This window comes from Ixodes scapularis, unplaced genomic scaffold (genome assembly GCF_016920785.2).
Source record: "Ixodes scapularis isolate PalLabHiFi unplaced genomic scaffold, ASM1692078v2 PGA_scaffold10__122_contigs__length_95168666, whole genome shotgun sequence".
NCBI classification, from domain to species: Eukaryota; Metazoa; Arthropoda; class Arachnida; order Ixodida; family Ixodidae; genus Ixodes; species Ixodes scapularis.
Genome location: NW_024609836.1, coordinates 86,473,686 through 86,487,584, shown reverse-complemented (window position 1 = coordinate 86,487,584; position 13,899 = coordinate 86,473,686). Strand labels below are relative to the sequence as shown.

The window sequence follows — 13,899 nt, the reverse complement described above, 5'->3', positions numbered from 1 at the left end:
CACACCTGTATCATGGGCGAAACGGCAAATGGTTCCTATTTTTTTTTTTTTGGGGGGGGGGGGGGGGGGGAGGTGGATGTTTGAATCAAGTGAGCATTTAGGTTTACAAAGCTTGACATACCCTGTCGTTGTTGAGTTTCCCTGCAGTCTATTGGCTGCATTGCGCAAATAGATTAAAAATGTATAACCCACAATCAAACCATTCGTTTTATTATATTCGTCTTTTACTAACCAATACTTTCTTCATTGTGTTGGTGTACGCACTAAATTGTTTTATATCCTCAAGTACGTAAAAAAAGTGTTCCAGAATTTTGCGCATGTGACGACATCTTTTCTGCACCCCTATTCAAAGGCATGCACTCTTTGAAGTGGCAAGGTAAGGCGCTGTGGCATGGATCACCGTTCATTTTTTCCACAGTGTAAAAGTTTGAAAAAGGCAGACATCCAGCGTAATGCGGCGAGGCGATAATATATCCGCCATCTTTCGTTGAGGTTGTTTTGGTGGCTATGCCAAATTATTATTTCCCGCGACAATGTGTTTTACTAAACGATACTTTAATCTCGAGAAATTACCGATGAGTAAGCACCCTTCAGTTTTTTTTTAATAATAATAATAATAATAAATCCTTTATTGCACAGTCTTTTGTACAGTGAAATCGATGGCCCACTTAAGCGCGCAAGCGCTTGTGTGCGGGACCATGGCAACCCAGCAACGCACTCAAACAGTGCATACATCTCGCTCAAAACAAAAGTAAATGATGGCAGTCACATCTTGCTCAAAACAAGTGTACAGAATGTTAAAATTGTGGTGACGAGTCCGCTGGGAAAATAGATAATACATGAAAATTGATAACATTTATAATTCAAACCGACAACACCATTCCTTGAGCTTCTGTTTGGCTACTTTTAAAGATGGCAAGTCGCATAAATCTTGAGGAAGTTTATTAAAGTAGGAGGGAACATAGTATTTTCTTAAACGTCGTCCGTAATTTGTGTATACCATAGGGATAGAAAAGGTTTCCGAATGTCTTAGGGTCTTTTGTCTGGTGACTCTGTGCTTGTAATTATTATTATAATAATATTTTATTAGAACAACAAATTCCATTAATTCCTCTATTTGTAGTATTTGGAGGGAGGCCAATTTTTCTGCTTTATCAAGGTTTTCATATTTCGAACCATAGGCAATGCTAGTTGCAATTTTATAAATTAGTTTATTTAATTTTTGTTTTCGGTGGGAAGAACAGGAGCCATACACAGTGATTCCATACCGCAAGAGAGAGCAACCGAGCGCTTCGTAAACTTTTTTCCTGATGTTAATATCACACAAATTTCTTAATTTATACATATACGCCAAAACCAATCGTAGGCGTTTTACTAAATTTTCAATGTGGCTATTCCATGTTAAGTTTACATCAAAAGTTAGTCCTAAATATTTTGTTTCTTGAACATAAGTTAATGGAGAGAAATTACAAGAACCACAGTCGCTTGAATGTAAAAAGATAGGATGTATAACGTTTACTCTTTTTTGATGTGCCCGGAAGCACATCAGGTTGGTTTTGGTTTTATTCACAAATATTGTATTCCATGAAAACCAGTCTGCTAAACTATTTATATCACTTTGAAATATGGGAACAGCGTCATCGTAGTTTTTGTGTGCTAATACAATCGCAGTGTCGTCCGCGTATTGAAATAGCTTAGACTTGAGGAGTATTTTGTCTAACTCATTTATGTAAATATTGAATAGTATGGGACCTAAAACCGACCCCTGAGGCACACCAGAGGTAACGAGCAAAGGTTCACTAAAACTGCGTCCTATCCGTACTCGTTGTGCCCTGTTGTGCAAGTAATTCTTAAAAAACTGAAGAAAGGGACCTCTAAAGCCCATGTTTTCTAATTTACTTAATAACAACTCGTGATCAATTGTATCAAACGCCTTTTTTAAATCTAAAAAAAGCGCTAAGATGATATAATTATTTTCTATTTTTTCGTTAATATAGTCAGTAAAATCTTCTAGTAGAAGAGTTGTACTTTTTTGCAGTCGGAATCCATACTGACATGTATTCAATAGGGAAAAGTTTTCACAAAATGATTGCATAATTTTGACTATATACTTTTCTATAATCTGTGACAGAGCTGGTAAAATAGCTATGGGTCTGTAGTTGGACATCACCTTTTGATTACCCTTTTTGTATACTGGACGGACTAGTGCCACCTTAAACATTTCTGGAATTCTCCCTGTTTCTAAAATACCGTTTATTATGGCAAGCAGAATACTTTTTAGTTTCTCAAAGTTATAGAATATATCTCTTACTCTAATTCGATCGCATCCCTCTGGCTTAGTGAGTGGCATTTTTTTTTATTATATCACTGAGGTCTTGCTCAGTCATGGGCGGCAAGTAGGCAGAGTTTGGTGAACTAGAGACACTATACGGAGCACGTGTAGTTTTCGGTGCTTGGTTTCGCAGATCCTGTATTTCCTTCACAAAGCTGTGATTAAACTTATTGCTTAAAAGGTCAAAGTCTGTTCCAAAACGCTTCCGTATGACCTCATCAACGCTGTCTTTTGAGGTTTTCCCAATGATTTTGTTCACTATGTCCCACGTTTTTTTTACATTTCCCTTTGACTGCTGGAACTGGTTATTGTGGTATTTCCTCTTCGCTAGCCGTATTTTTGCAGTTACTTTATTTCTGATTTCCCTAAACTCCCTGCGTAATTGGGTATCGTCAGGGTTTTGTTTGCAACGACTCCACAATCTATCTTTTGCGTAACACAATTCTAGTATTTCTTTATTTATCCAGTTATTTGCTGGTTTCCGTTGCCTTAATTTTATTTTCCTTTTGGAATCACCGTATATGCGTCCAAATCTATCCACCATCAGTTCATATATTGCAACATGGTCATGTTCGAGTAATGAGTCCCAGTCATATTCACGAATAAGGCGGTCTATAATTTTTGAATCCAAGACATATCTAAAACCATCTCCATCACTATTGTATATGGTATCGGTACTCAACACTTTTATGGTTATGAAATAATGATCAGCGACTTTCTGTTTTATAACCCCAGATATCGTTGTCAGATCACTAATTCTGACAATAGCATGATCTATACAGGTTCTAGTTACTTTGTTTCCTAAGTACTCTTCTCTGGTGTAGTCACGAATCACATTCTGTAAACCATAACTGGACAATAGATCAATATAGTCTCCAACTTTGTACTTGTTGCGGTTCATAACGTCAATGTTCAGATCACCTGTGATTATTACTTGGTCATTGTTGTTATATCTTTTTAGTAAATTTTCGAACTCGTTGTAAAACAAATTCACATCCGCACTGGGTGGTCTGTATATGGCCACAACAAGAAACGAAAACTCATTTTTGCTCACAAACATAACTATAGTCTCAGCGTGGTCTAATGATACATCAACTTTTTCTGCTATCCAATCCTTTTTTATATAAATAAGTATCCCTCCTCCTTTTCCATTTTCTCTGCCTGCCGATACCGAGTGGAAACCCGGCAACTGATAAACTTTTTCATCTGCTGTTTTTATATGAGTTTCAGTTATAACTAAAATATCAAGACCGTTAAATCTGCTTTCCAGGTACACATTAAGTTGATCCCAGTTTTTTTTAATGCTCCTTACGTTAATGTGAATTATGTTTAGTACTTCTTTAGTTTTTTCTTCTCTCATCACACGCCTGGCGTACTCGTCCCAGTGAACAAAACTGTTAAAAGAACCTATGTCACTGATATCTTCACTCATTTATCTCAATTTGTTCAGATCTGCTTCACTTTCAATCCGGATCACCGCAGCGCCTTCTTTTTGTCTGACCAAGATCTGCCCATTCTTCACCCAGATAAACTTATATTCCTTATCTCTGGCCTTGTTCTTTGTAACCCATAAGAGGTTCTTCGTAGTCGCCGTTAGATTTTCGTTTACGTATACACCGTCTCTTTTTAATGCCACTCGTCTTTTGATCCATAGGTCTCGTGTGTTCCTTTCCGTGAATCTTACGAGTATCGGAGCCACTCTTCCTTCTCGCGTTCTTAATCTGTGAACAGCCTCCACTGAATGTTCTGTTATTGGTGGCAGTTCTAGTTTTTCTGAGAGACTCTTCACTAAATCCAGTACATTCTCGTTTTCTGATTGTCTTACTCCATGAATCTCAATGTTCTTGCGCCTGGAGTATTGCTCAGTTCTGTTAATAACAACCTTCAAGTTAGTAATCTCGCAGGTTTGTTCCGAGATAATGACTTCAAGCTGAGTGGTTTTTGCTGTCAGCTCAGCAATCTCCTTCTCCTGGTGCTCAGATCTTTTGAGTAGCTCGTCATACTTCTTCAGCGCTGTTTCTAGTTTCGTGACCTTCTCTAAGACGCTCGTTAGTTTTTTGTTCATTTCAGCTATTTCGGCTGCTACGCCCACTGCTTCAGGCTCCCCCAGCAATGGGGGCATAACGGAATTGTCATTCCCTGAAACACCAGACTGCCTTTCCTCGTGCACCTTACACGTCAAGCATACCCAGGATTCGAACGTTTCAGTTGTCGTGTTTTTTAAAGCGTTTTTAGTCACACCCGAGCACTTCCCCCCGTGATACCTGTGCTCGCACACAGAGTATTTTAAGTTTATGCTATCTTTCGACAGCAGCTTAAAACACGAAATACATTCGTCCATCATGTCTATCAGGAGGCCAACAATACAAAACAGAAGCAGTCCAGCGGCAGTGCCAGTTGCGAAGCCTGTAAGGCTTTGCAACTGAAGGGTGCTTACTCGTCGGTAATTTCTCGAGATCAACAGTCCTGCGATGCGGGTCTCTTGCCTGTTCTGTCTACGTCTGTAATCGTGTAATGCTCTTGCCAGTAAACGGTAGGGAAGGCAGAGCTCCGCAAATTGTATTTGAGGCATGTCCAGGACGTTGCTTGAGATATTAAGCAGTTCGTAGTAAAAAAAAAAAAAAAAATAAAAAGAACATGAAAGGGCGTAAATATTTTAGTGTATACAAATATAAATATTTAACATCGCAATATATTCCGCCTGACAAAAATTTAATTCCTAAAATAGACAGCTACGCGTACCCGATTAAAAAAAAAAAAAGAAGTGCAGGCGTACTTTGCGCAGCAAAAAGCTAGATGACCAGTTTTTATTAAGGCGGCAGAGTTCATCCGGCCTAGAAGAACGCGTTTATTCATCATTTATGTCATGCTTACGCTACTCCGCTTAAAATTGTCAGAAGCCAAGAATCAGCACGTCGTAAATTTTATTGCGGTAAAATATATGCGTTGATACGCGCAATACTCGGCATCAATATAACTGTGCGAGGTTTTGTGACGTAGCTGAAGATTTGCACACTCTCAAGTAACATTGCACTTATGTTCGCTAGAAATAGTGATGTTGATTGCACTTATGTTCGCTAGAAATAGTGATGTTGTCAATTCAGCAGCAACGCTTCCGTACCAACGTGCGTAAAAGCAACAAAAAAAAAAAAAGAGAACAAGGGCAAGGTTTTTTGTTTTGTTTTTTTGTGAAAGATGTATAAAACAAGTAAAGAAACCACGCCACCATCACATCGGTGTGCCCGTGTACACAGCGTATCTTTAGCTGACACTCACCGCTTCGGGTATGAGATTTCGGGACTTCTAAGCGCAGTACGTATACTTTGAACAACGCTAGATCCTTTTTTTTTTTAGAATGTGTGTGGTTAACGAGTTTTATGAATTCATGTAGACTCAGGGAAACCAGTATCACATTTGAGGAATTGTCAGATGAGCGTCTTCGTTTTTATCAAATGTCTGCTTTCAATGGCCAATACTCTCAACCAAGCAAGCTGAGAAACAAAAAAAAGACAATAACGTGAATGTGAATAAGCAGTGAAGCAGTAAAGTACTACATCCTCGTGTAGCCTAGAACGCGAATCAATGTGTAACTTCAATGAGACGTGCTTTGGGAAGGGCTTTGCCAGCACTTCCCAACTGCTTTATGACGTTATGCCAAAGAACTTCTCAAAGCAGCCGTCTCATTCCTGTGTATTTGACAGTACAATGCGGCCGAACTATCCTTTAGTTCGTTTTCACGCATATAGTGAAGAACTCTTGCAGTTTGCCGTTAGCTTCAACTATTTCGGGGCCTCGCCGCCGACGCCGAGCCTACGGCCGTGCTCCACAAGTTTCGGACGCTGTGAAATTCGACTTGGACATCAACCAATATTTGTCGTGACTTGCAAAATCAAAATTAATATGAGTGCGTCTTTTAGGGACTACGCTGAAGCGCATCAAAACCGTGCTTTACATTGGTCGATTTTGAGAGATCTGATTTGAAACTTTGGGAATCTAACCCCTTTGCCCGAAATAATTGATTCCCCCCTTCAAAAAAACAACAACAACAACAACAGGATATTCGAGAAACATAGCCTTCATTCAGGCTTGTAATTTGAAAAAAAAGTAAATAATGTCAAAACTACTGAATGGAAGTTAAACATAAAAATTAAAATAACAATTTTGATTGTAGTCTTATAAGTTTGCAATTGTTCGATTCAATGACTTGCGGGAAATTGTGCAAATATTTCTTTAATCTTTGCCACTTTTTGTGGTTTCAGGGAATCTCCCATAGAAAACCATGCTGAAGAAATCAGTGCTTTCGTCCGTCCTGAGCTGCCTGGCCCTGGCTTTGGCCTATGCGACACCAGAACCAGGTATGTGAGGCTTGCTTAAAGGGACCATGAAATGATTTTAAAATCGAATTTCATCCACCGCACGTCGTAAAAGGTGTGAAAAGAAACACAAAAACACAAAAATAGGGAGCCAAAAAAAATTATTTGCTATAGAACTTTTAAAAGAAAACTGGACTCTTTTGCGCCTTCCTTCCTTCGCCTGTTCACTACGATGCATCCGCGGAAATGGAGCACGTCAGCCAAATCCAGGTCGCCTATTGGGTAAGAGCCTACCTCACCAGCACCGCGATCGTAAACAATAAATAGCCGGCGAATGTTTCCTAAAAGTTTTGTTAAATAATATTCAGATCCACATTTTGTAGCATAATTAGAGATGTGTGGCGAAAATTGCCAAATTTGATAATGCTGAGAGCCACGCGCCATCTATCGTGTGGTAAACGAAGCAACCACTGCGCGTGCGCAGTAGGGCAGGGCCGAGTTCAGAACGGTGATTTCCTTTGGTTTCCTTCCTCTCAGAACTCTGACTGACTGAACGTTTATTTTTCTACGTCTTCATCTCGCGCGTGCCGACTTCAAGCAGCAAGAAAAAAATGTACTTAAAACAGAATACGACGAACAAGAACGCTGGATCCACAAACACCCGAGAAGAGCGACAACAGCCGCGAATCCCGCTCCTACGAAGCTCTCAGGATATATAGGCCTAGCAGGCACTCCGACTCGGCGCAGCGTTGCTTCGTCGCAAGACCGTCTGTCTGCCTACGACCGGCTGGCGTGCTGAATGGAATATGCCCGCGCTACCCTTGTGGACCGTTCCCGTATTATAGTTTGATCGCTGACCTCAATTTTAGGTTAAGAGGTGAGGTCAATCTCTTCCCCTTGTTTTCCGAGGCAGGGTTGACGAACACTCGTCGAAAAGGGACCCTCGTCAATTCTCTCTTCTTGTTTTGTATGATATAGAGCTGAAATAAACGCTGTATGGATTACCTTCGTAACACGGTATGTACACTTTGTTATTGGTATGCCATTTTTATTCTGACAGACTGCACGTCACTGTCGAGCTGTAACAGTTCGTGGGAGGTATACGCGCAATACCGGTCCAACCTTTCTTTGCCGAGTGTCGCGTCAGTATCGAGTTGCAATCGTAAAAGATCGGTCCCGAAGCGCTTACAGACAGCGCGAATACAGCACTTCCATCAAACGCGCGCGTCCGCTCCGAGTGTGAACAGGTATTCACGTGGCTCTTGCTGACACTCGTAGTTCAAACGTATCTTTTTTAACGTCGGCTCGCTCCTGCATCTCCGAGACCGCGAAAAACGCCGCGGCAATTTGTTTCCATCTACGTCGCTTTGCAAACGACTGACACTGGCCGCCTTTTGCCAACAATGACAGTTGGGTTGACTTCTGGAGTCTTCACCGGAAGACTCGCTGCACTTCCCAACAGGCATAACGGCGTATGGGACTAGTCCCATGCTGTCGCCGTAGCGCAACGTATCTCACTGAATTTCGCTCAGCTGCGATGCGGCGATGAGAGGCGCCGATTCAGAAAATACGTCGGTGACATCGGCGCAGTAGAACCTACCGGCACACCCCAACTCGTCGCCGCTAACCAACGTTACTAAAACACTCAGTTGGGAAACTTCCATAGAGACAGCTTTGAAAAAGTGGCCCCAATCGGTCTCCGAGCACCGAGCTAATAACGAACACAACGCCACCATTTCTCCCGCAGCGGCCACTCGAGGAACTGCACGTGACTTCTATTTCGGCTTTAAGAACAGATACAGCGGAAGAGGTTACAGGGGTGCCACCCCGTCTCCCCGGCGGACGCGCCGCGTCGGACTACCGAAGTTAAAATGCGCCTAGGTCGGGACGCGCTACCTGAAAGGACCGCTGAGGCATGGTTGTATAAAAACAATATTAATTGTGCCGCAAAACCCTGCAAACTAAAGATTTTAAAAACATAACGCGACCCACTTTTTGTACTAAACTCCAATAAATTTCATACAAAAAGAGTCTTTTCCGTTTGTTTTTACGCAAAAACAGGCTTTCAACAAGCTCAAGGTGACCACAGTACAGACAAACGACAAAGAGTGGCGCTGTTGTCGCATTTAGCTCGGTCTCGGTTGACGCCAGCGGCCCAGGTTTCGACGGCGAGTTTCCCAACTGAGTGTTTTAGTAACGTTGCCGCTAACGCTCCCATCTCCAACTGCCGAGAGAACTTCCGGTTCCGGAAGCAGCGTACGTCACGGCTTGTTTTGCGGTCAAGAAAAAGTCGATATTTCATTAATTTTTTGTGTAGAAGTTAATAAACCGAGACGAAAACGGATGCCTGTTCGGCATTCAGTGAACATTGACGGTTTAATGTAAAGGTTATCTGGAAAAAGTAAAAAAGTCGTTTCATGGTCCCTTTAAACAGGGCAAATACGCCTCGCAAGTGGACTCATTTTCGTCTTCTGCGCATGAGAAAGGAAGTAGCGGTGACGTCAGAACGCCGAGCCCTGAATGGCTGATCGCGACCCCCGCTATCTGAGTGTCGTCTGCTCCTTTGTAACGTCGTCTGCTCGCAACGTCGTCTGCGTCTGTCTTACCTTTCCTGCGACTTTCGGAAATTACGAGCGAGCTCGACTTCACCTTTCAGAGAGGGCAGACGAAATAACTCTAGCGGTACGTTGTTTTTGTCTAACAACTAGCAGACGTGCATCAAGGAGGGAAGTCAAAGGACTCACTGGCGAGGTGTCCCGAGGCGCCGAGGTTTGTTTGAAGAACCGAGAGTGAGCGTGTTAGTGTACGCAAGTTCCCTCCCAAATACCTTTTCCCTCCTTTCGTGTGCGGCGAGACCCCTCATTCTTTAACGGCGTCGGCGGGTTGGCGCAGTTAACGTCGTCTGCTTTACGTCTGCTAGTCAAAGCGATGGCTGCTTTACGTTTCCTGCGTCTGTCGGAGATTCACCGCTTTTTCACCGGCGAGAGTCACCGTTGCCTCGGGAAACAAGGACATAACAAGAGGAAGAAATTGACCTCTTAATCTAAAACTGAGGTCAGCGATCAAAGTATAATACGGGAAGGGTTCACAAGGGTCGCGCGGGCATATTCTATTCAGCACGCCAGCCGGTCGTGGGCAGACGGTCGCCGAGTCACGGAGTGCCTGCTAGGCCTAACTGCCGTGCTCGCTTTGTCGCGTTCGGTGGAATCATGGCCGTTGGAGCTTATCCCGGGTGTTTGTGGATCCAGCGTTCTTGTTCGTCGTGGTCTGTTGCAAGTACTTTTTACTTTTTTCTTGCTGCTTGAAGTCGGGACGCGTGAGAAGCGCACGTAAAAAAATAAACGTCCGTGGGTCGTCGCGACCGCGACGCTGTCGGCCATGCTGATTTGTTCGTAAGAAGTGCGTAAGACAGCTTTGGAGCTGTCGTAGGATTTCGTCGTAACCTGCGCAAAACTTACGAACATTTCATTCCGTGAATACGAATTTGTTCTTAAGTTATGTATTACGCACATTTTTGGCGTAAGATTGCTCTGCACTTCCCGAAAGTCGCAGGAAAGGTAAGACAGACGCAGACGACGTTGCGAGCAGACGACGTTGCAAAGGAGCAGACGACGCTCAGATAGGGGGGCCCCATCAGCCAATCAGGGCTCGGCGTTCTGACGTCACCGCTACCCCCTGCGCGAGAAGCAGACGAACTTGCCCTCCGCATAGAGTGGACCCAAAAAAACTATACTGTTAACAAATCTGGCAACAAAAGCGTGGACGCGCATTAATTTTATGAAGATAAACATGCGGTGCTGTAAACGAGTGTTGTGATACATCACATGTAAATACGTAAACGCATCAAAACACGAGTGTCAAAAATAATTTTCAAATGTCATTCTAGATTATTTCTAAAATACCCCATTTGCATATAAGAGAGAATGAATTGTAAATATATTTACTTTAACATTTGAGGAATAGACCCTTTCCGAAATTCAGTCTGGCCACTTTGATTACTATCATCATCTGTGGAACGGCATCTGTGCCATACCAATGGCGGCCTTCTAGTGACTAACGAACAACCTCCTTGCTGATCAAGGGAGACGTTGAAGGTGCTCCTAAGCGAATGATGCGAGGCCTGTACATTCGGGGGGTTTGTTCGACGCGACGTAGGAAGAGAACACAGGAGCTACGTAAGCGTTCATTTCTAATAACTCAGATTCAGTCAATCTGTGGACGGCACACAATCGGCTTTAAAGCCCTTTGGTGTATAGAATGTTCTCGAGGCATCGGTGTGGGTTGGAGCTTTGTTCTGAGTACAGGTTCTTGGTCACGATCGAACTGAAAGTGATCGAGAAAGAACTCACATTGAACAATTTTTCGAGTGCCGTTGACTTGCGAAAGTGACGGTGCGGATACAATTTCATTTCCGCCATTGATATGGCAAAACCTAAACTGCTATACGAACCACCAGATGGCACTGAATTTAGGAAAGGGTCTATTGGCCGAGAACAATGCATTTAATATTAAATCCTAAACACATCCGAAACGTAAGTGGCTGCCAGGGGAGGATGCAGGTGGTTATAGAGGGGAGGGGAGAGTGGAGGGAGGGGGGGGGGGGGTTGTCAGCGTATCAGATGTTTGAGAAAACACCCCCTCCCTTTTTTTCACGCGCTAAAATTTGAAAGACGCGGAAATCAAGAAAGTCCGCCTTTATCTTTCTGAATCCGCCATTGGTCGCTGCTGGTTGCACTAATTTTGAAGTGTTGAGGGCAGAAACACATTTTTATAGTATTTTGCTTTGGCCGAAACTTTTGAAGATAAGTGGTACAAAGTGCGCGCATAAATCTCTTTTAAAGGGATGCTGGGCCGAAATTTTTGTGTGTCGTAAAATAAGGCCGCAGAAGCGTTGAACAGGATGCTACGAACTCCAAAACATCACTCATGCACCGATATCTGAAATGGATGACCGTATTTTTGGAAAAGAAGGGAGCAATCAAGCGAGGATTGTGACGTCATGATTATTAAGGAACAGTTAAGGATGAAGGGAAGCGGCCTCGCTTCTCTCCTCCTCGCTTCGATTCACTTGCTTAAAGGGAACGAAGCGAAGAGGAGAGGGAATGAGAATCATGACGTCACCTGTCTCGTCGGCCTCATCTTTTTTTTTGTAATACTGCCATTCGTTACTGACATTGCTGTATGAGCGTTGTTTTGGGGTTTCGTAGCGTCTCGCCTGTCGCTCCAGCCTTGTTTTGTGAGCTACAAATTTTGGTTCAGCACTCCTTTAAACTGAACATTGCACGGAACTCATATATAGTGTACCATATGGTATGCTAGACGTATCGTTAGCGCATACAAACAATACATCACATTACTTGGAATACCAATCACCTATTTTTCTTTATCTAGTTCAGCCAATGAAAAGGTTACTAAGTATTGTGCCTCAATATTATCGCAGTAACAAAAGCATGAGGATTATAAGCATAATTGGAAATTGGCATATGTTCCAATTGTCACTGATACTGCGTAGCAATTGGAGACACCGAATTCCTTTCTTGCTGCCTGAGCAGATTAAAATAAAATAAATTATCCGTGTATCCACTGTATTGCACTGCAGCACACACTCAAGGAATTCTGACAGAGAGTATGTCTTATCCATGAATCTAAGAGCGAAACTATAAATAATCCTCAGTGTTTTTTTCGCAGAGGACTGCACAAAGCTTCCAGCCGACTGGACGAAAAGGATGGAGAACATGCTTGCGTACCTCCCAGAAGGACACAATTTAGATATTGGCACGATATTGGTCGTCGATCAAGTGGAATTTGGAAACGCAACCCTGACAAACATGAGCCAAAATCTGGAATTGGACAGCGCGTTTAGTACGTTCTGCTATGGGGACAAGAGACTCATTGTCATCGGCATACGATGCCGGAACGAATGCCTTCAACTAACCTTGCCCTGGAGTCACGCGGGCCTCGGACTCTCTGGCGAGGCTGTTTCGTTACTCAGGGAGCTCGAGCTTCAGGCAGAGGTAGCGGTCACCGAGACCGAAGACCGTAACGTGTACGATGTAGTAAGAGTCACTCCCAGGAAGCTGGAAACCAGAGCGTTACACGTCGCTGGTTTTCCCTGGTAGGTGAAGTATGTGATCAAAGTGCTCGTGGACCTGTTTCTCAATCGTGCGTTGCCGGAACTTCTCGCAAAGAGTCTTCCCGGTGCTTTCAGACACGCCATTGAGCAGAGTAGCCACTGGAATGTGTAGAGTCCACTCTAGTATTTTGCTACCTTTTTTGATTTAGCGCAGCAACATTGCCTCGATAGCATGCGCTAGATTTTGCGTGGGCTGTCGGTCAATAAAAAAATAATATTTGAAGAGCAAAGAACGGGTGATATATTTTAGCATGTCCCGGGGTCATCCTTCGTGGCGTAAGCTAGTCACGCAAGCGTGGCATGCAACCAGAAAATCATTATAGTTGACAGACGGCAAAGAGAAGTGTATTTTTTCTAATATATAGTTAAATCTATATGATTTAAACAAATACAAGAGGATCCATTGGTGGATTCTTAGGGAATGTGTTAGCATGACCTTTGGAAAACGCCACACGTCTTCCTTTGGGAACCGCTGACGCTGAGCCCTTCACTTTTTTGTTGTAGCTTTCTCTTTTGCTTCCTCTATTTTCTGCTGCCTCGTTCTGGCCTCGTTACGGGGTCAGTGTTAACGTCTCTCAAGGGTCATGCTAACGCATTCCCTAAAAATAACCAATGAACCTCCATGTAATTTTTTTCAGCCCTTTTCTGTACTCTGCCTGTCAGAATACGTCGACGCCTTTGGATACGGTCGTTCATATCACTATTACTTACAGCGCGACTGGGACAAGGACAGACAAAGGAGAAACACAGGACAAGCGCTGATCCTGTGTTTCTGTGTTTCTCCTCTGTCTGTCCTTGTCCCAGTCACGCTGTAAGTAATTATGAATTCTCACCAACTCGCCCAATTGTCCATTTTGCTACGTTCATATCACTCTTGGAAAGAACCACAGCCATACCACTCGTGGAATGAACCGCACCCATATCACGCGTGGAGGGAACCGCATCCATCGTTTTAAATACACACACACACACCACAGCCCACGCACCGCTACTACGGAAACCTGGAGCGAAGAACAACCGGCGACGGCAGAGCGGCAGCTGAGCACGCCCGCATTCCACCGCGCCGCGGCGCGTCCTCTCTGGCTCCGCCCCAGCTGTGCGACGCTCCTTTGACAAAAACG

The 13,899-nt window shown here is 43.4% G+C and overlaps 1 pseudogene; it reads left to right on the top strand.

Annotated features, from left to right (window-relative positions):
* The first annotated feature begins 6,611 nt into the window (after nt 1-6,611).
* Nucleotides 6,612-13,001, top strand: LOC8038559 (annotated as a pseudogene).
* The last annotated feature ends 898 nt before the right edge of the window (nt 13,002-13,899 follow it).